The sequence below is a fragment of the Gopherus evgoodei genome, chromosome 1 (genome assembly GCF_007399415.2).
Source record: "Gopherus evgoodei ecotype Sinaloan lineage chromosome 1, rGopEvg1_v1.p, whole genome shotgun sequence".
In the NCBI taxonomy this organism is placed as follows: Eukaryota; Metazoa; Chordata; order Testudines; family Testudinidae; genus Gopherus; species Gopherus evgoodei.
Window position 1 is genome coordinate 40795328 of NC_044322.1, and position 23099 is coordinate 40818426.

The 23099-nt window shown below is 39.7% G+C and overlaps 1 protein-coding gene across 4 annotated transcripts in view; it reads left to right on the forward strand.

Moving 5' to 3' along the window:
- The window catches only part of WASF3 (WASP family member 3), a 157578-nt gene that overhangs the window by 47144 nt on the left and 87335 nt on the right, over positions 1–23099 (forward strand). For 3 of the 4 annotated variants that reach the window (XM_030562424.1, XM_030562453.1, XM_030562433.1), the window contains exon 2: positions 19635–19724. The exons of the other annotated variant lie outside the window; for it this stretch is intronic. The gene's annotated coding sequence lies outside the window, so the exon portion shown is untranslated. The remainder of the gene's footprint in view (positions 1–19634; positions 19725–23099) is intronic. 4 annotated transcript variants of the gene reach the window in all.

Consider the following 23099-nt stretch of genomic DNA (forward strand, 5'->3'; position numbering starts at 1 on the left):
TATCATCAGTATCTGTTTCACGGCAGTCTGACATGGCATAAAATAAAACTAAGGGATTGTCTACACTGGCAATATACAGCACTGCAACTTTCTTGCTCAGGGGTGTGAAAAAACACCACCTGGAGCGCAGCAAGTTTCAGTGCTATAAAGCGCCAGTGTAGACAGGCCACCAGTGTTGGGAACCATGCCTCTTGTGGCGGTGGGTTTTTTTTTTTTTTTTAAAGAGTGCTGGAAGAGCTCTCTCCCAGTGGTGCACTGTGACCGCACAAGGGACGTGGCAGTGCTTTAGCGTTGCCAGTGTAGACTAGCCCTAAGAGGTGCCCAAGTTTAACTAGAAGGCTCTGTTGTACACTCTTTATGAGAGACCTGGACTCCCCCACCCCAGTCTGGCATGATGCCTTTCCTCTCATCCCACCATAAAATGTTAATTTATTGTCTGATTTCTTTTTCTTTTTAAACAAGTCCTAATTTCACCAGAGACTTCTAAACAGATTCCACAGGGTGTAGAGTCTACAGACGTGGTGGCAAGTAATCCTTATATGTATATTGACTCTGTGACTTTTAGTTATTTGAATCATCTCTTCTCTTCAGCACATTACCACAACAGGTCCTACATGTAGTCTGATTTCTAAGTCACCCCACAGTAGAACGTGCTGTCGCTTTCCCAGATGATTCAAATGTCTCAATTACCTGGTAAACCCCCAAAGCAAAACACTAAATCTGACCTTTAAAGAGAAGTTTCAGTAAAGCTTATATCATGTTGAGAAAAGAAGCATTAGTAAAATACTCCTGGGGGAATTCTGCGCCACTATGCATGTGCAGAATTTGTCCCCCAGAGATTTCTCTGCTTCCCTGTAGAAAAATGACTTTCTGATGAGGAAGGAAAGGGAAGCCACAAGAGCGGTCATATGATTCTTCCCAGCAGTATGTTCAGGTGTCAGGGGAGCCGGCAGAGAGGTAAATCACTGTGGGGCAAGTGGCAGAACTGGGAAAGTCCTGGCTGGTGCCTCCTACCCTGCACCGGGCTCAGCTGCTAGTCCTGGCTGGGCTGTGGAGAACAAGACTTCCTATTCCCTTGCACAACATCTGGGGCTGTCAGACCCACCCCCAGATTTCTCCCCTGGCTGTAGGAAGCTCCGCAAATTGCCCCCCGCACTTCCTGCATCCATCGCTCTTCAGCTGTAGGGAGAGGGATCACTATATGAGGAGCTGCTCCCCCATCCGTCCAACCCCTATGCATCCAGACCCCCTGATATCCAGACCCTCCCACTGAGCCTTACTCTCCTGCCTAGCTCTATCCCTCCTATACCCAGACCTGCCTCGGCTGAGCCCCAACCACCTTCACTTGGACCCCCCTGCAGAGTCCCATTACCATTGCATCCTGATCCCCCTCTGCACCTGGATCCCTCACTGAGCCAGCCACACCCAGATTGCCCCACACACAACCCTCTCAACCCACACTTAGATCCTGCCTTGCTGAGCCTGCCTGCCCACACCTGGTGCACCTGGCATGGAGGGACAGGGCCCTGAGGTGTTTCTGGGGCAGGCTCAGTCCTTGCAGTGTGTCAGGGTTGAGTGCAACCTCAGGATTCTTTGCTGCTTTTAGGTAAAAAAAGGAAGTTAAGAGCAGAAAAGATCATGCAGTCCATGACATTGGCTGGTAATATAGTAACAATGACGGTGGAAGGATGGGGAAGCCTCAGCAACTGCCATATCAGTGATGACTGATGAAGTAAAAGCCTCCAAATTTTTTAGACCTTGGATAGAGTGGATGTGAGGCTGCTTCCCGCTACTGCTTAGTGCATCTCCTTCTAGGCAGCACTAATGGAGCTCCCAGCCAATCCCAGCTCCTAATAGGTAGTTAAGACAGGTCACTGGGCAATCCTTTGTTAGTTGAGTAATGCTGGCTGTGGACTGATCTGCAGGAATACCTGGTCCTCAAGCCACTAACCCTTCCATGAGATTGTAGTGATACCGTTAAAGCTAGACTAAGCATCTTTTCCTCCTTCAGGAGTTAGGGCAGTGGTTCTCAACTAGGGATACACATACCCTGGGGGGCACGCAGAGATCTTCCAGGGGATACATCAACTCATCTATGTATTGGCCTAGTTTTACAACAGGCTACATAAAAAGTCCTAGCAAGGTCAATATAAATTACAATTTCATACAGACAATGACTTGGTTGTACTGGTCTATATACTATACACTGAGTTATAAGTACAATATTTATATTCCAATTGATTTATTTTATAATTTTATGGTAAAAATAAGAAAGTCAGCAATGGTTCAGTAATAGTCTGCTGTGACACTTTTGGATTTTTATGTTTGATGTTGTAAGCAAGTAGTTTAAGTGAGGTGAAATGTAGAGGTATGCAATACAAAATAAGACTCCTGAAAGTCTAGAAAGTTTGAGAGCCACTGTGTTAGGGAACTGGATGCTTCCTGTTCTCAACTTCTGTAATGGAGTCCGAGTCCGAGGACTATCTTTGAGGATGATGATTATCTTTTGTTACTCTCTTTACTTTTTAGCATTGGACTTAAGATTTGAGCCATGTAGATACTTTTCCTTGAAATCCCCTTTAGATTTTTTCATTGTAGAGAGGTTACTTCAGATATGTAGCCTTTTAGTTATGTCTCTCAGCATTTATAGAAGGTCTTAAAAGGACAAAGTCGGTACATTTCCCAAAATGATTGATTAGATTCTGGCCAATCCTTCATCTTTTAAATGTTTCAGTTAAGATGACATACTTCATGATGTAGAGCCTCACATTTTCACATTAAAGGTTTCAGTCCAAGGATTTTTTTCTGTTCAAGTAATTTGAAAAGAGGCCTATTTCATCTCCACCTCTGCAAAGTCCATGCCTACCTTTGATTCCTTTTGGATTACTTGCACTAGGAGAGGCTTCTTCAAATACCTCGTTATAGTAGTAGTTTTCTTTTGCCTGGAAGTTACCCATGTGCTCTCCCATTTGTATGATCTTTCAAAAAGCTTTTATGAACAGAATGAAGCTTTGACTATCCTGCAGTTCAGATGCAGACTTTTCAGTGCGCTTTTAAGCAACTTGTGCTCTTTGACTATAGTTCCCAGCAGCCAAAGAATTTGTGTTTTTTATATATATCTCAGACCTTCTTACCATTAGCAACATTCACATAGATCAGATTAGTACCTAAATCCATTTGGCCACATATTTCAGAGTTTTTTCTTACGGATGCAGAGGGACAAAGTTGTTTGTTTCATTTCTGTGAATTTCTTACTAAGACAAAGTTACAATAAAACATTACTATACTGCATCATACATTACTTATTACTGATTCAGGATCATGTTACTATTCAGAGAACATGGCTAAAGATTCTGGCTTGCTGGCTAGGGAGCTCTCCTCTTCTGAGTACGCTAAAAAAAATTCTAAATACCTGTCCTCGTTTTTGGTGCTTCTCTTGTGTACATACTTCTGGGCACTCTACAAGTAGAGCAACAATAATGAAAGTCAGCAAGATTTTATGATTAGAGTATGGGTCTGGGAGATCCTGGGTAAGTTACTTAACAGTGTTGAACTTCCATTTTCCCCATTGGTAAAAAGGAGGTACTATATCTACTTGTTGCATGTGGAGGCTTGTTAGTTTGTGGAAGTTTGAGATTCTGTGATGGAAATTACTGTATTAGAGCTAAGTAGTGTATTACATCATTGCGCATTCTGTATATTTGTAACAAATTGTATTGGAACTAGTTTGGGATCACCATATTTCTGACAAGTGGCAAAACCACATGCGATCTGCTAAAATATTTTATCATACAACAAAATCTTGTATTCTGTATATGGCTCACATTTTAGAGAAAAGATGTTGGAGACTTAAATTTTATAATGGATAATGTTTTTCATCTCTCTGTCTGTAAAGCCAGGCAGCCTTAGTACCAGAGGCAAACTGAAAAGGCTTGATTAGGATGCGTATGTAAAAAATTATAACACGTTGAAACCTATATAGACCTAAAATGTGATTTTAAGATTCTATACCATACGATTACAAGGAGTAGGCACAAAACCGATCTCCCGTTGTGACACTAAGCACCCTGAATTCACACCCTGCACCAGTGGTTCTCAGACTTTTGTACTGGTGACCCCTTTCACATAGCAAGCCACTGAGTACAACCCCTCATAAATTAAATATATTAAAATGTGTTTTTAACACTATTATAAATGCTGGAGGCAAAGCAAGGTTTGGGGTGGAGGCTGACAGCTTGCGATCCCCATGTAATATCCTCGCGACCTCCTCAGAGGTCTCAACCCCCAGTTTGAGAACGCATGCCCCTACACACTATTGTAATAATTGTTGATCATTAATATTCTTACATGAACTATGTACATGATGTGTATTAAGTATTATAAAAGTGTGCAGTGTGTGGTCTTTTCTGGAAGCTAATACCACACCGGTAATTTAATATTGTGACATGTATGTATTAACACTGTACCAGGAAATATGGATACTTAATTATATTATGCTTTAAAATCTCTGGCCAAACAGATAAGAAACAGATTCCCTCCCAGACAGGAGAAGGCAACTATTTATCTGTCTCCTATGTAAATTAAGTACAGTGGAATCAAAACAGTGGACTCTCTATTTACGTACAAGGGGATGGGAAGTCCACAAAATGGGGGAAAAGCAGCATGAGGTCATCCTGCCTCTTGAAACCAAGTAATTGAACCTTGGAATATATAAGGATAGACAGATGCCAAAGAGAGCTTCTATCATTAGACAGCCACAAAGGAGCAGAGCTCTTGCAAGCTGAGAAAGCTGGGTCCTTCCACCAAGTGGGGAACGGGGAGGATTTGACGTTTCTGGAAAGTGAATATAGGTGAGAAACCATCTTAAATAAAGCCTGTACTTTGTTAGATTAGATTAATTTAAATGCGTGTGTTTTCACTTTTATTTGCTTCTAACACTTCGACTTTATTCATTTTACCTGACATCATTTAACCTATATCCTTGTTGTTAATACATTTGTGTTATTTATTATAAACTAATGCACTGCTGTGTTTAAATGGAAGGGTGTTTTTACCCCAGTTAAATTAATAAGATGTTATATATTTTTGTGTCTTTAGGGAGACAAATGAACCGTATTATTTCTCTGAACTGTCCAGGAGAGAGCTGGACTTTGCAGAACACACAGTTTTGGGAAAATTTGGGACTAGGAGTGTGTTGGGATCATCTTGCTAGTTGTTAACCAAGCCTTGGTGGAAGCCAGAAGTAGAGCTGTGGGGCTGTAGACAGGCTGTTAGAGTTAGAGTTGCTGAGCTAGGGCTCTATAGCATATCATGGCTTCAGGGTGTCTCTTTCACCTGGAAAGGAGTAACCTGAAACACCTGACCAGAGGACCAATCAGGAAACAAGACTTTCAAATCTGGGTGGAGGGAAGTTTGTGTGTGAGTCCTTTGTTCTTGTCTTGTGCCTGTCTCTCTCTCGGCTATGAGAGGATTTCTGTCTCTTGCTTTCTAATCTTCTGTTTCCAAGTTGTAAGTACAAATATAGTAAGGCAGTAAGGTTTATATTGTTTTCTTTTGTATTTACATGTGTGTAGTTGCTGGAATGTTTTGAATTGTATTCTTTTTGAATAAGGCTGTTTGTTCATATTTCTTTTAAGCAATTGACCCTGTATTTGTCACCTTAATACAGAGAGACCATTTTTATGTATTTTTCTTTCTTTTTACGTAAAGCTTTCTTTTTTAAGACCTGTTGGAGTTTTTCTTTAGTGGGGAACTCCAGGGAATTGAGTCTGTACTCATCAGGGAATTGATGGGAGGAAGAAGTCAGGGGCAAATCTGTGTGTGTTAGATTTACTAGCCTGACTTTGCATACCCTGTGGGTGAAGAGGGAAGTACTTGTGTTTCCAGGACTGGAAATAGGGAGAGTGGAATTCCTCTGTTTAGACTCACGGAGCTTGCTTCTGTGTATCCCTCCAGGAACCCAGGGAGGGAACGCCTGGAAGGGAGAAGGAGGTGAAATGGTTTATTCCCCTTTTTTGTGAGACTCAGGATTTGGGTCTTGGGGTCCCCAGGAAAGGTTTTTTTGGGGACCAGAGTGCCCCAAAACACTCTAATTTTTTGGGTGGTGGCAGCTTTACCAGGTCCAAGCTGGTAATTAAGCTTGGAGGTTTTCATGCTAACCCCCCATATTTGGACGCTAAGGTCCAATCTGGGAATAGGTTATGACAGACCACATAATTGTAAACTGGTTTGTGAGCCTCCCAGGCTGGCAGCTAGAGCGGGAAAGCATTGGAAGGCATCCAGACTTGCAGGGCAAGTGATGACACAATTCCTCATTGCACCCCTAACTCTGTGATGCCCATCTGAAAGCAAGCCTGCCTGGCTTTCTATAGCCAGTGTGGTGTTTTTATAGTGCTGATGGATTGAGAAATTGGATTTTAAACTCGTTACTTGTCTAGGACTGAATATTGTCCATTCTGGACTTGAGCTCTGTTATTTTGGAGAACGTCTATATGTGGAGATGTAGATAGAAATACTTCCCTACTGGACTGGCTTTAAAAAAAAAAAATGCAGTGACTGATGGAAGTTGTTTAGAGAGATGGAGTATTGGCAGCAGTCCTGGCTCAGATGGAGTAGAGAATATGGTAGAGGGGAAGTGGGCAAAGGTGCATCTAAATGGAGTTTATGACAAGGTCTTTTATTTATCACATATCACTGGCCATGTATGTACGAAGGGAGAAGGGACCCAGTAATGGTCCTACTCAGACACTTTTAGGGGCAATTTTTCAAGTTTTAAGAACAGAAGGGATGTTTTTAAATAGAATATATTTCAGCACCTTGAAACCTACCACAGGAAAGGTATGATAACCCAGTAACCTAAGACACAATGGAATCTCAAAGTATTTTCTTTTTAGCATCCTAGAGAACTTCTTGATTGCAGTAGTCAAATATATAAAAGTTATATGACCATCCATGTGTGCTAATCAAACTAGATACCTGGTAGAATGTCTCAGCTATGAGAAGGAGCCAAAAGGGTGGTAAGAATTCAAATTGGAACAGGTGTAGAGAAGGGCTACTTGGAAGATCAGGAGAATAGAGAACCTGCTTTATGAGAGGCGGCTGAAGAGATTGGCTTGTTTAGCCAGCGAAATGAAAGCTGATAGGAGATATGATTGCTCTCCATAAATACATCTGGGGGATAAACACCATGGAGGGAGAAATGCTATTTAAGATAAAGGACAGTGTTGACACAAGAGCAAATGGCTATAAACTGGCCATGAGTAAATTTAGTCTGGATATTAGAAGACACTTTCTAACCACTGGAGGGAGTGATGTTCTGAAATAGCCTTCCAATAGGAGTAGTGAGGGCAAACAACGTAACTGGTTTCAAGATAGAGCTTAAGTTTATGAATGGGGTTGTATGATAGCATTTCCTGCAATAACAGGGGACTGGACTTGATGACCCAGGAGGTCTGTTCCAGTCCTATATTCTTGTCTTCTTAGGAAGACTAATCTTTTGAGGCACGGTAATGGAATATACAACTAAATTTGCATATTTTTCTCTGTCAATCAGGTTCTTATAATTGTCTCTCTGGTGCTAATTACACTTGATTTTTTTATTGTTCACAGAAGAATTAATGCAGATTATTCATAGCATAAATATCTTACTGTTATGAATTGATGTAAATGGAAATTTCTTCACATTTGACTGGTTGCAGTTAACTAGTTTACAGATGTTTGGCCAATTTTCAGGTGTTTTGTGATATTAAGAAGTAGAGAATTTTGTCAGGGATTTTAAATATAAATTGCTTATCTTTTAAACGTGTGTTTAAATAAAATGTGTAGGAGATACAAACTGAATACATACTTAAGTATTTGCATGATCTCTCTAAGCTTACAAAAATACAAAATATTGATATTGTTGGTGAAGTTTGAAGTGGAATTTTTAAGCAGTTAAAACAGTGGAATTGTAACATTTTAAAAGAGCTTTTTCTAGGCAGTGAGAAGATTTTTAATAGTAATGAAAAGAGAACAAATTTTAGCAATGCAGATTGACATGAAGTATGTTCTAAAGTTCTGTGATCTAAAGAAGAAATATTCATGACCAAATATATTGAATATAGTAGTGTTGCTGTACTGTGCAGATACTCTAGGACTTGTGGTGTTAGTTTAGTTTTTCATTTTTCTTTTCAGCAGAGTTCATAGAATCATAGAACATTAGGGTTGGAAGGGACCTCAGGAGGTTCAACTCCCTGCTCAAAGCAGGACCAATCCCCAACTAAATCGTCCCAGCCAGGGCTTCATCAAGCCTGACCTTAAAAATCTCTAAGGAAGGCGATTCCACCACCTGCATAGGTAATCCATTCCAGTGCTTCATCACCCTCCTAGTGAGAGTTTTTTTTTCTAGTATTCAACCTAAACCTCCCCCACTGCAACTTGAGACCATTACTCCTTGTTCTGCCATCTGGTACCACTGAGAACAGTCTAGATCCATCCTCTTTGGAACGTCCTTTCAGGTAGTTGAAAGCAGCTATCAAATCCCCCCTCATTCTTCTCTTCTGCAGACTAAACAATCCCAGTTCCCTCAGCCTCTCCTCATAAGTCATGTGCTCCAGCCCCCTAATCATTTTGTTGCTCTCTGCTGGACTCTTTCCAATTTTTCCTCATCCTTCTTGTAGTGTGTGGCCCAAAACTGGACGCAGTACTCCAGATGAGGCCCTCACCAATATCGAATAGAGGGAATGATCACGTCCCTCCATCTGCTGGCAGTGCCCGTTCTTACACAGCCCAAAATGCCATTAGCCTTGGCAACAAGGGCACACTGACTCATATCCAGCTTCTTATCCACTGTAACCCCTAGGACCTTTCTTCAGAACTGCTGCTTAGCTATTCGATCCGGTCGTAGCAGTGCATGGGATTCTTCCATCCTAAGTGCAGGACTCTGCACTTGTCCTTGTTGAACCTCATCAGGTATCTGTTGGCCCAATCCTCTAACTTGTCTAGGTCCCTCTTATCCTATCCCTACCCTCCAGCATAGCTACCACTCATCCCGGTTTAGTGTCATCTGCAAACTTGCTGAGGGTGCAGTCCACAACCATCCTCCAGGTCATTAATGAACATATTGGACAAAACCAGCTCCAGGACCGATCCTTGGGGCACTCTGCTTAATACCGGCTGCCAACTAGACATGGAGCCATTGATCACTACCCGTTGAGCCTGACCTATCTAGCCAGCTTTCTATCCACCTTATGTCCATTCATGCAGCCCATGCTTCTTTAACTTGCTGACAAGAAATACTGTGGGAGACAGTATCAAAAGCTTTGCTAAATCAAGGAATACACATCCACTGCTTCCCTCATACCACAGAGCCAGTTATCTCATCATAGAAGGCAGTTAGGTTAGTCAGGCATGACTTGCCCTTGGTGAATCCATGCTGACTTATTTCTGATCACTTTCCTCTCCTCCAAGTGCATCAGAATTGATTCCTTGAGGACCTGCTCCAGAGTTTTCTAGGGACTAAGGTTGAGGCTGACTGGCCTGTAGTTCCCTGGATCCTCCTCCTTCCCTTTTTAAAGGTGGGCATACAGTAGCCTTTTCCAGTCATCCAGGACCTCCCCTGATCGCCATGGGTTTCAAAGATAATGGCCAATGGCTCTGCACTTACATCCGCCAACTTCCTTAGCACCCCTCGAATGCAGTGCATCCGGTTCCATGGACTTGTGCTCGTCCAGCTTTCTAAATAGTCCCAAATAACTTTTCTCCACAGAGGGCTGGTCACCTCCTCCCCATACTGTGCTGCCCAGTGCAGTAGTCTGGGAGCTGACCTTGTTTGTGAAGACAGAGGCAAAAAAAGCAGTGAGTACATCAGCTTTTTCCACATCCTCTGTCACTAGGTTGCCTCCCTCATTCAGTAAGGGGCCCACACTTTCCTTGACTTTCTTCTTGTTGCTACATACCTGAAGAGACCCTTCTTGTTACCTTAAATCTCTTGCTAGTTGCTACTCCAAAATGTGTTCCACATGTGATTTGGCCTTCCTGACTTCACTCTTGCATGCCTGAGCAATATTTTTATGCTCCTTCCTGTCTTTGTCCAATCTTTCCACTTCTTGTAAGCTTCTTTTTTGTGTTTAAGAGTCAACAAAATTTCACTGTTAAGCCAAGCTGGTCCCTGCCATATTTACTATTCTTCTACACATCGGATGTTTTTTTCCTGCAGCCTCAATAGGATTCTTAAATTACAGCCAGCTCTCCTGGAGCTGTCATTTGTCAGATTCATTGTTACCACATTATCAGAATTAATTTACAGATAGTTTTCTAAAGACCTGTCTGTCCATGTATTCATGTTGATGGAGTGGGTTTATAGGACAGCTCTTCTGGGCAAAACTTTTAGTATGAAATCACTATCAAGAAAATGTTTTGGTCCAATCCAGAAGAAGATACTGAAGCAAACTCCTTGTGGTTTCGCACAAGTTAAGATTAAACAGTATGGAGTTGGGCTGGGAAAAGGAATACAATTCAAGGGTTTAAAATTCTTTCTGGAAAGATAAATTAGTTTTAAGTGAATTAAAAACTGCTTTCTTCTACTAAATTTCTGGTAATATTAAAATGCTTGTAACATCCAAGTGATTAATTCCTATTCCCTTTTAAAGCTGCAGACACAAAAAAGTGTAAACTTAAAACATATACTGTAAAAATATTCATAGTATCAGCCATCTGACTTTTGTACATTGTTAACATTTAAGCCACAACTTCCTCTTTTTTCTTTTAGTTTGTTAGTTGCTGTATTTATAAGATAAAGCTGACTACGCAGCTTGTCCTAAAGTTGCTGTTCAGCTGGTTGGAACTACAGTCTTTGTCTGTACAGTAAAGGCTGCCATACCTCTTAAATAGGCATTAATAATAATGAATTATTGTAACTCAGAGAGATGCGTTGATGTTGGATTGAGACTGTCTTTCCAGGAAGTTACTTAATCTGAAGCCTGTGAATATTCTATAGTTTACTGTGTAGATAAACTAGGGCTGGCAAGCGATTGAAAATATAAATTGTGATTAATTGCACTGTTAAACAATAATAGAATGCCATTTATTTAAATATTTTTAGATGTTTTCTACATTTTCAAATATATTGATTTCAATTATAACACAGAATACAGTGTTTACAGTGCTCACGTTATATATTGATTAAAAGTATTTGCACTGTAAAAAAACCAAAATAAATAGTATTTTCAACTTACCTGATACAAGTGCAGTCTCTTTATCATGGAAGTTAAACTTACAAATGTTGAATTATGTACAAAAAACACTGCATTCAAAAATAAAACAATATAAAATTTTAGAGCCTGAAGTCCATTCAGTCCTACTTCTTCTTCAGACAATCACTCAGACAAACAAGTTTGTTTACATTTGCAGGAGATAATGCTGCCTGCTTCTTGTTTACATTGTCACGTGAAAGTGAGAACAGGCATTCTCATGGCACTGTTGTAGCTGGCCTTGCAAGATATTTACGTGCCAAATGTGATAAAGATTAATTTAGATAATTTAGATTAACCCAGATAATTAGAGCAATAATGGGAGAAAATGCACCCCTCCTTATAAGCCAATATTTAAAAAATAATTCACTCCCCACCAACTAATCATGAATTCCTTCCAGTGATCCTCAAGAAATGGTATAATAAAAATGCTAACCAACTCATAAAACTCTTAAAAAATACCAATATGTATGCCTAAAAAAAAAAGGGAGGGACTTAAGGTTCACCTTATAAACACCACAAAAATACCAAACCGTTCGGGAATAGGGGTCAAGCTAGAGGGTCCCTATGGGAATACCACCTGGAGTTTCAACTACCCACAATTAACATATCAGTGGAGTGAGCCTGTTAAGACAGGAACAGTACTAACTGTTGTTGTGGGATACTGTCCAGTACCCCATAGTGAATTGAACCTGTTGTTCCGGAACATAAGCACCAAAACCTGGGCCAAAAACTGTGCATTCAAAAAAGGTACCCCAATTAAAATAAAAAAACCAAAGTTGCTTGTAACTCAAGGTAATCCAGTAAAAGTCTTATTAAATCCACTATTAGTAAAAATAAAAATTAGTATGTATTGGACAAACAAAAATAAAAAATAAAACTGCTTTGGCCACGAAATGTACTAAAATGCAAATTCTTAGTCTATCATCACTTGAACAGAAAATGTTTTGGGTAATATCTGGGAATGTTTGGGTATTAGTGCATATTTTAAAGGTCCTTGTTTAACACATACAAATATAAATAAATGCAATACATTTCCAGCATGGTTAAGCCTGACTTTTTGTTAGGTGAAATTATTGTTAAAATTGCTTGCCATCAATCTGTAAAAACAAAAATATAAAAAGTGAGCCCACTCCCAAAATTAACCATGGAATCCTTTAGCTACCCTGGTTATAGGTCAGGAAACTTAAAAAAAAAATGTATTATTAAATCAAGGGTGTACAAAATGGAGTCCTCAAAAATGGGTGTGATTGTCCCTACCTGTCACCACAGAACCATGCAGCAAAAACACATAACTGGGAACATATGTATAAAATCAACTAAAAAAGGTAATTCAGTTTTTACAACAAACACAACAAAATATAGGGAAGCGTGTCATTCAAATATTACATGCCAATGGATATGTGCTAAAAATTGCTAAGTTTGTGTAGATTGCCACGTAGTTTTAGGGGCTAAAGAAAAATGTAGACCTGTTATTTACCAGGCTGCACGTGGCAATAGACTGTATAGGTAAGGGATGCAAGGAGAGTATGGGTCACGATGCAAACTGCAGGCACGCACACAACTAAAATTAATTAATTTAAAGTTTTATTGGGGATAGTTACAAGGGGTAGGGGAGCAGCGTATGATTAGCTAATAGGGTTAATGGAACTTAAAACATACAATGGCTAAAGTATTTACTATCAAACAATTTATAAACAAAGATGCAGTAAACAATATTTATAAACACAGATGCAGCATTTAGTAATAACCAGTATTTACGAATACAAACCAACTCATAACGACCGGCAAACATAGAAACTCTGCTTAAAACACGTGAGCTGAGAGAGGCTTTGAGGTGATCAGGCTCGGTTACGGGTGTGCACAAGGTACGCAGGATTCGTTTTTCTTTCTCCTCTTCTGGCTGCACATGGCAGACCAGCCTAAAGTACCCACTATGACATCATAGAAGTGTCATAGGGGACGGGGCCCAAAAACTGTGTGTGTTCATTTCTGATTGGTACAAGCAAAGTTTACACCAAGTAGGGGAGCGGGTGCCTAAAAGTCTGGCTTCACCCCCAAAAGGTAAGGAAATGCATATAGTTTAGAATGCGTTTAACACTGAATGACAAAAGAAGAGGCCAGGGCAAGTTTTTAGGATGCAGACAGGAACTTACCTTAACAGTTTGAAAAAGAACTTACAGCATATCAGTGTTTTTACAGGCTGGTCCCTGACCTATTTTGTTTCATCCATTACTAGTTATGTTAACATTGTCCTGTGTTTGCCTGCTGGAAATGTGTTGTATATGCTGTTAAACAAAAAAAAGTGTGTTACATTACAACCACAAGCTCAAATTGTCTCTCAGTATATTGCTATGAAACCATTGTATAAAATATGACCCACTCAAGAATTGTTCTTGAGGGATCAAAAGGGAGACAAGTAGTAATAAAATTTTGTTTGTATTAATATAATTTAAAATGAAAAATAAAAAAAAGTAGCATGTATTTAATGTATTAGTGTATGATTTGATGATCCCTTGCCAGTCATCCCTTTTAAATAACAGAAAGGAATGGCCTAATGGGCCATTGGTAAAAATACATCTGCCAGAATCTGTATCTGGACTGATTTCAAGGCAGTAACAAACCTTTGAGAGTCATCAATTTTTTGTAGGCGTAGCATTTTAAAATAAGTAAAATAATACAATAATTGTTTTTCTTTTGCATTGCAATTTGATGTTCCTGTTCAAACTGTTCTATGTAAATTAATTCTGTTTTATGTGTTAAAAAAATAAGTGTAAAAGCCATCGCTGAATCAAGTGTATAAGGAAGGAACCGAAGACAGATGAAAGGGTGCCAGGAGGCTGCAACCAGGGGCGGCTCTAGGCCCCAGCACACCAAGCGCGTGCTTGGGGCAGCATGCCGCGGGGGGTGCTCTGCCAGTCGCCGGGAGGGCGGCAGGCAGGCAGCCTTTGGCGGCATGCCTGCGGAGGATCCGCTGGTCCCGCGGCTTTGGTGGACCCTCCACAGGCACTCCTGCGGGAGGTCCACTGGAGCCGCTGGACCGGCAGAGCTCCCCCCGCGGCATGCCGCCGTGCTTGGGGCGGCGAAATGTCTAGAGCCACCCCGGCTGCAACATGCTCCTATTGAAATGTCAAAAAAGGGCAAATTAACAACTCTAAAAATAAAGCAAGCACCTATCAATAAAAACAAAATAGCGGTAATAAAAATACATTTTTTTTAAAAAGCGCTTGTCGAAAAACAATTAATTACAGCATAACAAAGCAAAACTTATTGGTCCCAATTAAAAAAAATCACCATATAAACAGGCTGTCTTGCCATGAAACTTTTGGGTTCATCCTGCCAAGACTTCCCCAAAGCATCATGTCGCAACTGACGAAACCCAGCTCCTCCCTACCGGTGATCAACCTAGCTGGCCACTAGGCTGATCCGGACTGGTAACTATAACATCGACTGGTGGAACAGTGTGCATGATGTGTGTATATGTAACTAAAAAGCATATGCTAACTGCTGTGTTCTCAATAAAAGCGGCATGTTGCCTTCTTCCCTATAAAAAAAAAAAATCTCGCGTGCTTTGTGTAAGCATAACACATTCATGCTTCAACCGACATTCCAGGGGACATGGTGACGACAGGTTCTGCTTGATAACAATCCAAAGCAGAGCAGACCAACACATGTTCATTTTCATTATCTTAAGTCAGATGCTACCAGCAGAAGATTGATTTTTCTTTTTTGGTGGTGTGGGTTCTGTAGTTTCCACATCGGAGTGTTGCTCTTTGAAGACTTCTGAAAGTATGCTCCACACCTCGTCCCTCTCTTATTTTGGAAGGCACTTCAGATTCTTAAGCCTTGGGTCGAGTGCTGCAGGTATCTTTAGAAATCTCCAATTGGTACTGTGACATTGCACTCTATATGATTTTATGAAAATATGCTAATGAGTTTGAATATAATATAACTGAAATATGCTTCATGCAAAAGGTTTCTTGTAAGGTATTACAAAGCTTATGGTCTACTGAGTGTAGTCATCCTATTTGTATAAATGTCTCTCTCTCTTGTATCTGAAACTAGAAATATGAAATATAACTCTGAGGGCCTATTGTAATTATGCAAAGTGTGGGCCATTAATGGTGGTTTGGAATCTTGATGACTCCCATTAACCAGGACAATTGTTTGTAGAAGGCTCTGATTTACTGGTAAGTCTTCCTGTATACATGTATGCTGGCAGGTGAGTAATAAAGTCTTACAGTGACATGTGATCATGTTACCTGAACTGGGATCCGTCTTTAATCTGATGCCTTTCCATTGAGAAGAAGGGATGGGAACCCAGAGGGACAAAGGACACCTGCCTTATGCAAAAGATATATAAATGGACGGAAGAGAACAACGCGGGGCATCCATCATGAGGAATCCCCTAGCTACCTCCTGAGCTGGAACAAGGGGAAAGGATTGTGCCCAGACTAGGAAGGTGTCCAGTCTGTGAAAAAAGCTTACTGAAACATCTCTGAGGGTGAGATTTTATCTGTATTCAGTCTTATTACTGTATTAGACTTAAATTTGTGTGTTTTATTTTGTTATACTTGGTAATTCACTTTCTTCTGTCTGTTACTACTTGAAACCACTTAAATCCTACTTTCTGTATTTAATAAAATCACTTTTTACTTATTAACCCAGAGTATTCATTAATACCGGGGGAGGGGGGAAACAGCTGTCAGTGTTTATAGAGCATGCTCTCTGTCAGTGTTATAGAGCATGAACAATTTATGAGTTTACTCTGTACAAGTTTTTACAGGGTAAAATGAATTTATTTGGGGTTTGGACCCCATTGGGAGTTGGGTATCTGAGTGTTAAAGACAGGAACACTTCTGTAAGTCGCTTTCAGTTAACTCTGCAGCTTTGGGGCACGTGGTTCAGACCCTTGGTCTGTGTTGGAGCAGACAGGTGTGTCTGGCTCAGCAAGACAGGGTGCTGGAGTCCTGAGCTGGCAGGGAAAGCAGGGGCAAAAATAGTCTTGGCACATCAATTGGCAGTTCCCAGGTAGGTTTCTGTGATCCAACTCATCACAGGTTCCTTCTTTGCATTTTGTCAAATTTTGCAGTGAAAGTGTTTTTAAAATGAACAACGTGCTGGGTCATCATCCGAGACTGCTATAACATGAAATATGTGGCAGAATGCAGGTAAAACAGAGCAGGGACGTACAGTTGTCCCTCATGGAGTTTAGTCACAAATTTAATACATTCTTTTTTAATAAGTGTCATCAGCATGGAAGCATGTCCTATGGAATGGTGGCTGATGCATGAAGGGGCATACAAATGTTTAGCATATCCGGCATGTAAATACCTTGCAATGCCGGCTACAAAAGTGACATGCAAATGCCTGTTCTCATTTTCAGGTGACGTAAATAAAAGTGGGCAGCACTATCTCCTGTAAATGTAAACAAACTTGTTTGTTTTAGTGATTGACTGAATAAGAAGTAGGACTGAGTAGAGTTGTAGGCTTGGAAGTTTTTACATTATTTTGTTTTAGGGTGCAGTTTGTGTCTAAAAAAAAAAAGCTTTCATTTGTAAGTTACACTTTCAGGACAGAGATTGCACTACAGTACTTCTATGAGGTGAACTGAAAAATACTATTTCTTTTATCATGTTTTGTCATGTTTATGGTGCAAATATTTGTAATATAAAATAATATATACTTTGATTTCAATTACAACACAATGTAGAAAAACCTCCAAAATATGTAATAAATTTCAATTGGTATTCTATTGTTTAACAGCGCAATTAAAACTGCGATTAATTGCGATTAATTTTTCTCAGTTAATCGCGTGAGTTAACTATGATTAATTGAAAGCCCTAGGATAAACATGTTCATACTCTTGTGGTGAATAATAGGTGTTCTGTTTGTTTAATAAAAACTCCTCCAAACATCCCCACGTGACAACACTCAGAACCAAATACTTCATCTCAGTAGTCTTGTTTCTGGAGTTGGAATTTGTCATTCTGCAGTATACTTATCTGAAAAGAATGAAGACACAGACACACACATGATCTATCTAGTGTTTGTTTTTAGAGTGTGAGTAAAGATTTTTGATGATAGAAACAGGCTTTAAATTCAATCTGTGATTGTTGTTAAAAGGGAAGTGAAAAGAACAAGGTTCTTGTTCCTGTTTTGGCTCTTCTGTACAATAAGAAAATTATAGGGAAAATAATAGGAGGGAAGGGAAATGGATGGAGTCATAAGAGATCAGGAAAAGAGGCATGTTAACTGTCAGATGTTGTATAGGAGTAGGCAAAGCTGCTAAATGTGAGTGAGGACTTAGTTTTCTAGATTCTAGAAGCTTCTGGAATGCAGGCAGGGCATCTGATAACATGGTTCTATGTAACGCTGATTAGTTCACTCGTTTTTAAGTCTTTATTTGTTGAATTCACCGCGTGGCAATTTCTCATTCTAACTGTAGTAAATATGAAATTTGGTGATCAGTCCTCCCTTTGAGTAATTACCAACATCAGTACATTAATGTATCCAATTTAATTTGTCTGTAGTTTAAGCAATAGGAAACAAGTACTGAAGTAATTAAAACCAATATCTCTTATGTAGAATGTAAACATTCTATCTTAAGTATCAAGCAAGAAGATTTGTAGTCATCTGAAAAAGTTCAGAAAATGGATGCCTTTTGGAATTTTCAGGGTAAAGTGTGCCATTGAATTAGTCTTAATCTGTTGAAGAGGAACATCAGAATATTGATAAGTTTGATCATGCAGTAGACAGAGTCTGTATGCTATTGTCATATATGAAATTTAGCCACAATTATAATTTAAGTCTCTATTCTTATCCTTCCATTAGCTCTGTAGCAATATCTCCATTTGGAAGTAATCAATTTCTTTCATGCCCCAGAAGTTTCAAAGAGAATTGAAATTCAAAGACATGAATCTATAGTATGAATGAGGAATATATAGCAATGATTGATATGCTTAGCCCTGGATATAATCCAGATAGAGAGAAACTAGAAGAATCAACATTGATGTTTAATGCAAGATGATTGGTTGAAATGACCTGATAATTGCTATTAGAATCCACATATGGAAAAACATGTTCCTACTTAATGTTGTCGATTCTGTGACTGAAAAGAAAATCACAGAATATTGAATCAAATTATTTGAACATGCTATTAAAGAATGCACAGAAAAGTATCTTTGCCATTTCTCTGATAATGAAAATAAAATGAGAAAGAATAGAGAACTTATGGGCAGTCATCCTAACATACTTATGTATGGCTGTTTACATGCTACTTAAAATTTTGTTGTGAAAGAAGTAACATATAATGCAATCTCAAAACACAGTGTATGCCTTTGTATGTTTGAGGAATAAATATGTTTAAGAAGTAAATTACATTGTGCTTTTCGTTCCATGAAACCTTTATAGGGTTTTTTTCTGGGTCTTTTGCTGGGATTTGTAGAGGGATTAAATTTTTTTTGAGTGGGGAAGGCAGAGAATTTGAGAAAATGACAACTCTGGATTGTGTTTTACCTTAGTTCCACCTCCTACCAGCTTCCAGTGACGATCAGGATGGGCTAGGAATATAAGAACTTTTTCATCCCTAGATTTTAAAAACTTAATCTCAAGTGTCACCTTAGTTATTTTGCCTTTTCAAATGCATCAGTTTACATTAAATTGCGAGTGTTTAAAAAAAATCAGTAGCTGCCTGGGGGGACTGGTCTCTTCTAACTACCATATATTGGCTTTAGTCTTCCCCCTAATTAATTACTCTGTTGTGTCAGATCTTCAAAAAAGACTATGGAGGCCACTTTTACATCTGCTACTCTTGTCCTGAAAATAGTTCAGACAGCGCCTAAACCTCCCTAGCAGAGTCTGCAATGTTGAAGGCTCGGGGAGGCAGGCGGAGAGCAGAATTACTGCTCATTAGATGGGAACGTTGGGTTTAAAGCTGCTCTCTCTCCTCAGATATTCAGTGGCTGAGGAGGAATATATGTTTTGGGAAGAGAGGTGAAGCTGTAGCCCTTGTTCTTTCAGTATCTTTTTAGCTGCTCCCTCCATGTAGCACCATTGCTCACAGCTGCATGAGATCCTTTCCATAACTCCGTTTGACCAGCTGATTGGCTGAAAAGCTAAGTGGAGCTGAGCTCTCCCAACATGCACATTTAGCACTGATTCTGGTAGAGCAGAATTGCAGGGTCGGCTGTAAACCAGTACATTATTCACAGATGCTCTGCTAATTTAAAGCTCTGCTATTTCATAAGTTTTCATGAGGAGTTTTCATTTCCAAAACTCATTTTAAAAATGTGTAGGGGTTCTGATTCTGTTTAAAAAAAAATGTAAGTTTTCAAAAAATATTTCAATTAGTTTTTTTAAAATATTAAAATAAAAATTGATTTTAATATTTTTCTGACTTTTCAGTGTTATCCGTGGTAATCTCCAGGATCTGCAGGAACGTAAGCTAGGATTTTGATGACCCTAGCTGGAGAAAGTTGCTGAAGTCTCACTTTAGTAAGTGATTATTTGGAAACACAGTTTGTCTTTGTTTCTAAATTAATTTCTGGAACATTTCTATCCTGCCAGCTCAGTGGAGATCCATTGACACAATATCTGATTTCATGGTGCACAGCTTTTCAGCCTTGAAGTCTTGAAAAAGTCTTTTCTCCTAAAAATCCCAACTGAATTATTCAGTCTGAGGTGTCTGTTGGGTTTATAATGGCTTATTTATCTCATAATGGGAGTTATTGTATATGCAGCTACAAAAGCATTTGAAAATGCAGCATACATGTCCTCGTTTTACTATAGTCATATTGGCTCACGTGCTACTTTCAATGGTGCTTCACCTGTGCCTGGTCTTGCCTTACGTTTTCATTTTCTTTGAATTTTGAGACAGGAATCATTAAAATTCAATGATTAGTGAGCTGCTTGTGTGCAGAACCTGTTGAAATCAGAACTTGAGATATTGGGAAGGAGGAAGATTTGTGGCAAACAAGCCAGAGATACCAAGGGAAATTGATATGGCATCCACTTCATAGACTCAGACTTTAAGGTCAGAAGGGACCATTATGATCATCTAGTCTGACCTCCTGCACAATGCAGGCCACAGAATTTCACCCACCCACTCCTAACCTAACCTATGTCTGATTTACTGAAGTCCTCAAATCGTGGTTTGAAGACCTCAAGCTGCAGAGAATCCTCCAGCAAGTGACCCGTGCCCCATGCTGCAGAGGAAGGCGAAAAACCTCCAGGGCCTCTGCCAATCTGTCCTGGAAGAAAATTTCTTCCCAACCCTAAATATGGTGGTCAGTTAAACCCTGAGCATGTGGGCAAGACTCACCAGCCAGCACCCAGGAAAGAATTCTCTGTAGTAACTCAGATCCCACCTCATCTAATATCCCATCACAGACCACTGGGCATACTTACTTGCTGATAATCAAAGATGAATTGCCAAATTAATTGCCAAAATTAGGCTATCCCATCATACCATCCCCTCCATAAACGTATCAAGCTTAGTCTTGAAGCCAGATACGTCTTTTGCCCCCACTACTCCCCTTTGAAGGCTGTTCCAGAACTTCACTCCTCTAATGGTTAGAAACCTTCATCTAATTTCAAGTCTAAACTTCCTAGTGTCCAGTTTATATCCATTTGTTCTTGTGTCCACATTGGTACTAAGCTTAAATAATTCCTCTTCCTCTCTAATATTTATCCCTCTGATATATTTATAAAGAGCAATCTTATCCCCCTTCAGCCTTCTTTTGGTTAGGCTAAACAAGCCAAGCTCTTTGAGTCTCCTTTCATAAGACAGGTTTCCATTCCTTGGATCATCCTAGTAGCCCTTCTGTACCTGTTCCAGTTTGAATTCATCCTTCTTAAACATGGGAGCACACAGTATTCCAGATGAGGTCTCACCAGGGCCTTGTATAACAGTACTATCACCTCCTTATCTTTGCTGGAAATACCTTGCCTGATGCATCCTAAAACCGCGTTAGCTTTTTTAACGGCCATATCACATTGGCGGCTCATAGTCATCCTGTGATCAACCAATACTCCAAGGTCCTTCTCCTCCTCCTCCGTTACTTCCAACTGATATGTCCCCAGTTTATAACCAGAATTCTTGTTGTTAATCTCTAAATGCATGACCTTTCACTTTTCACTATTAAATTTCATCCTATTACTATTACTCCAGTTTACAAGGTCATCCAGATCTTCCTGTATGATAGCCTGGTCCTTCTCTGTGTTAGCAATACCTCCCAGCTTTGTGTCATGCGCACACTTTATTAGCACATTTCCACTTTTTGTGCCAAGGTCAGTAATAAAAAGATTGGTCCCAAAACCGATCCCTGAGGAACTCCATTAGTAACCTCCTTCCAGCCTGACAGTTCACCTTTCAGTATTACCCATTGTAGTCTCCCCTTTAACCAGTTCCTTATCCATCTTTCAATTTTCATATTGATCCCCATCTTTTCCAATTTGACTAATAATTCCCATGTGGAACCATATCAAATGCCTTACTGAAATTGAGGTAAATTAGATCCACTGTGTTTCCTTTGTCTAAAAAATCTGTTACCTTCTCAAAGAAGGAGATCAGGTTGTTTTGGCACAATTTTCGTTTTGTAAAACCATGTTGTATTTTGTCCCAATTACCATTGACCTCAATGTCCTTAACTACTTTCTCCTTCAAATTTTTTTCCAGGACCTTACATACTACAGATGTCAAACTAACAGGACTATAGTTACTCGGATCACTTTTTTTCCCTTTCTTAAAAATAGGAACTATGTTAGCAGCTCTCCAGTCGTACAGTACAACCCCTGAGTTTACTGATTCATTAAAAATTCTTGCTTATGGGCTTGCAGTTTCATATGCCAGTTCCTTTAATATTCTTGGATGAAGATTATCTAGGTCCTCCGATTTTGTCCCATTAAGCTGTTCGAGTTTGGCTTCTACCTCAGATGTGGTAATATCTATTTGCATAGCCTCATTCCCATTTGTTATCCTACCATTATCCTAAGCTCCTCATTAGCCTCATTGAAGACTGAGGCAAAGTATTTGCTTAGATATTGGGCCATGCCTAGATTATCCTTAACCTCCATTCCATCCTCAGTGTTTAGCGGTCTCACTTCTTCTTTCTTTGTTTTCTTCTTATTTATATAGCTATAGAACCTTTTATTATTTGTTTTAATTCCCTTTGCAAGGTCCAACTCTATCTGGCTTTTGGCCTTTCTCACTTTATCCCTACATGTTCTGACCTCAATAAGGTAGCTTGCTAATCCCTCCCATCTTCCACTCCTTGTAGGCTTTCTGCTTTTTCTTAATCACCTCTCTGAGATGCTTGCTCATCCAGCTTGGTCTACAACTCCTGCCTATTATTTTTTTCCCCTTTCTTGGGATGCAGGTTTCTGCAACTTTGGCTCGAAGTAATTCCAGGCCTTCTCCACCTTTAGATCCACAAGTTCTTCAGTCCAATCCACTTTCCTGACTAATTTCCTTAATTCTTTAGAGTTAGCCCTTTTGAAATAAAAAAACCCTAGTCCCAGATCTATTTTTGTTTATCCTTCCATCTAGTTTGAACTGAATTAGCTCATCATCACTTGAACCAAGGTTGTCCCCGACAACCATTTCTTCTATGAGGTCCTCAATACTCACCAAAACCAAATCTAAAATGGCATCCCTGCTGGTTGGTTCTTCAGCTACTTGGTGAAGAAATCCATCAGCTATCACATCCAGAAAAATTTGAGCCCTATTATTATTACTAGCACTCGTCCTCCAGTCTATATCTGGGAACTTTAAAATCTCCCACGATCACACAATTCCCATTAGTGTTTACTTCATGAAAAACATTAAAGAGGTCTTTATCCATATCCAGATCAGATCCCGGCGGTCTGTAG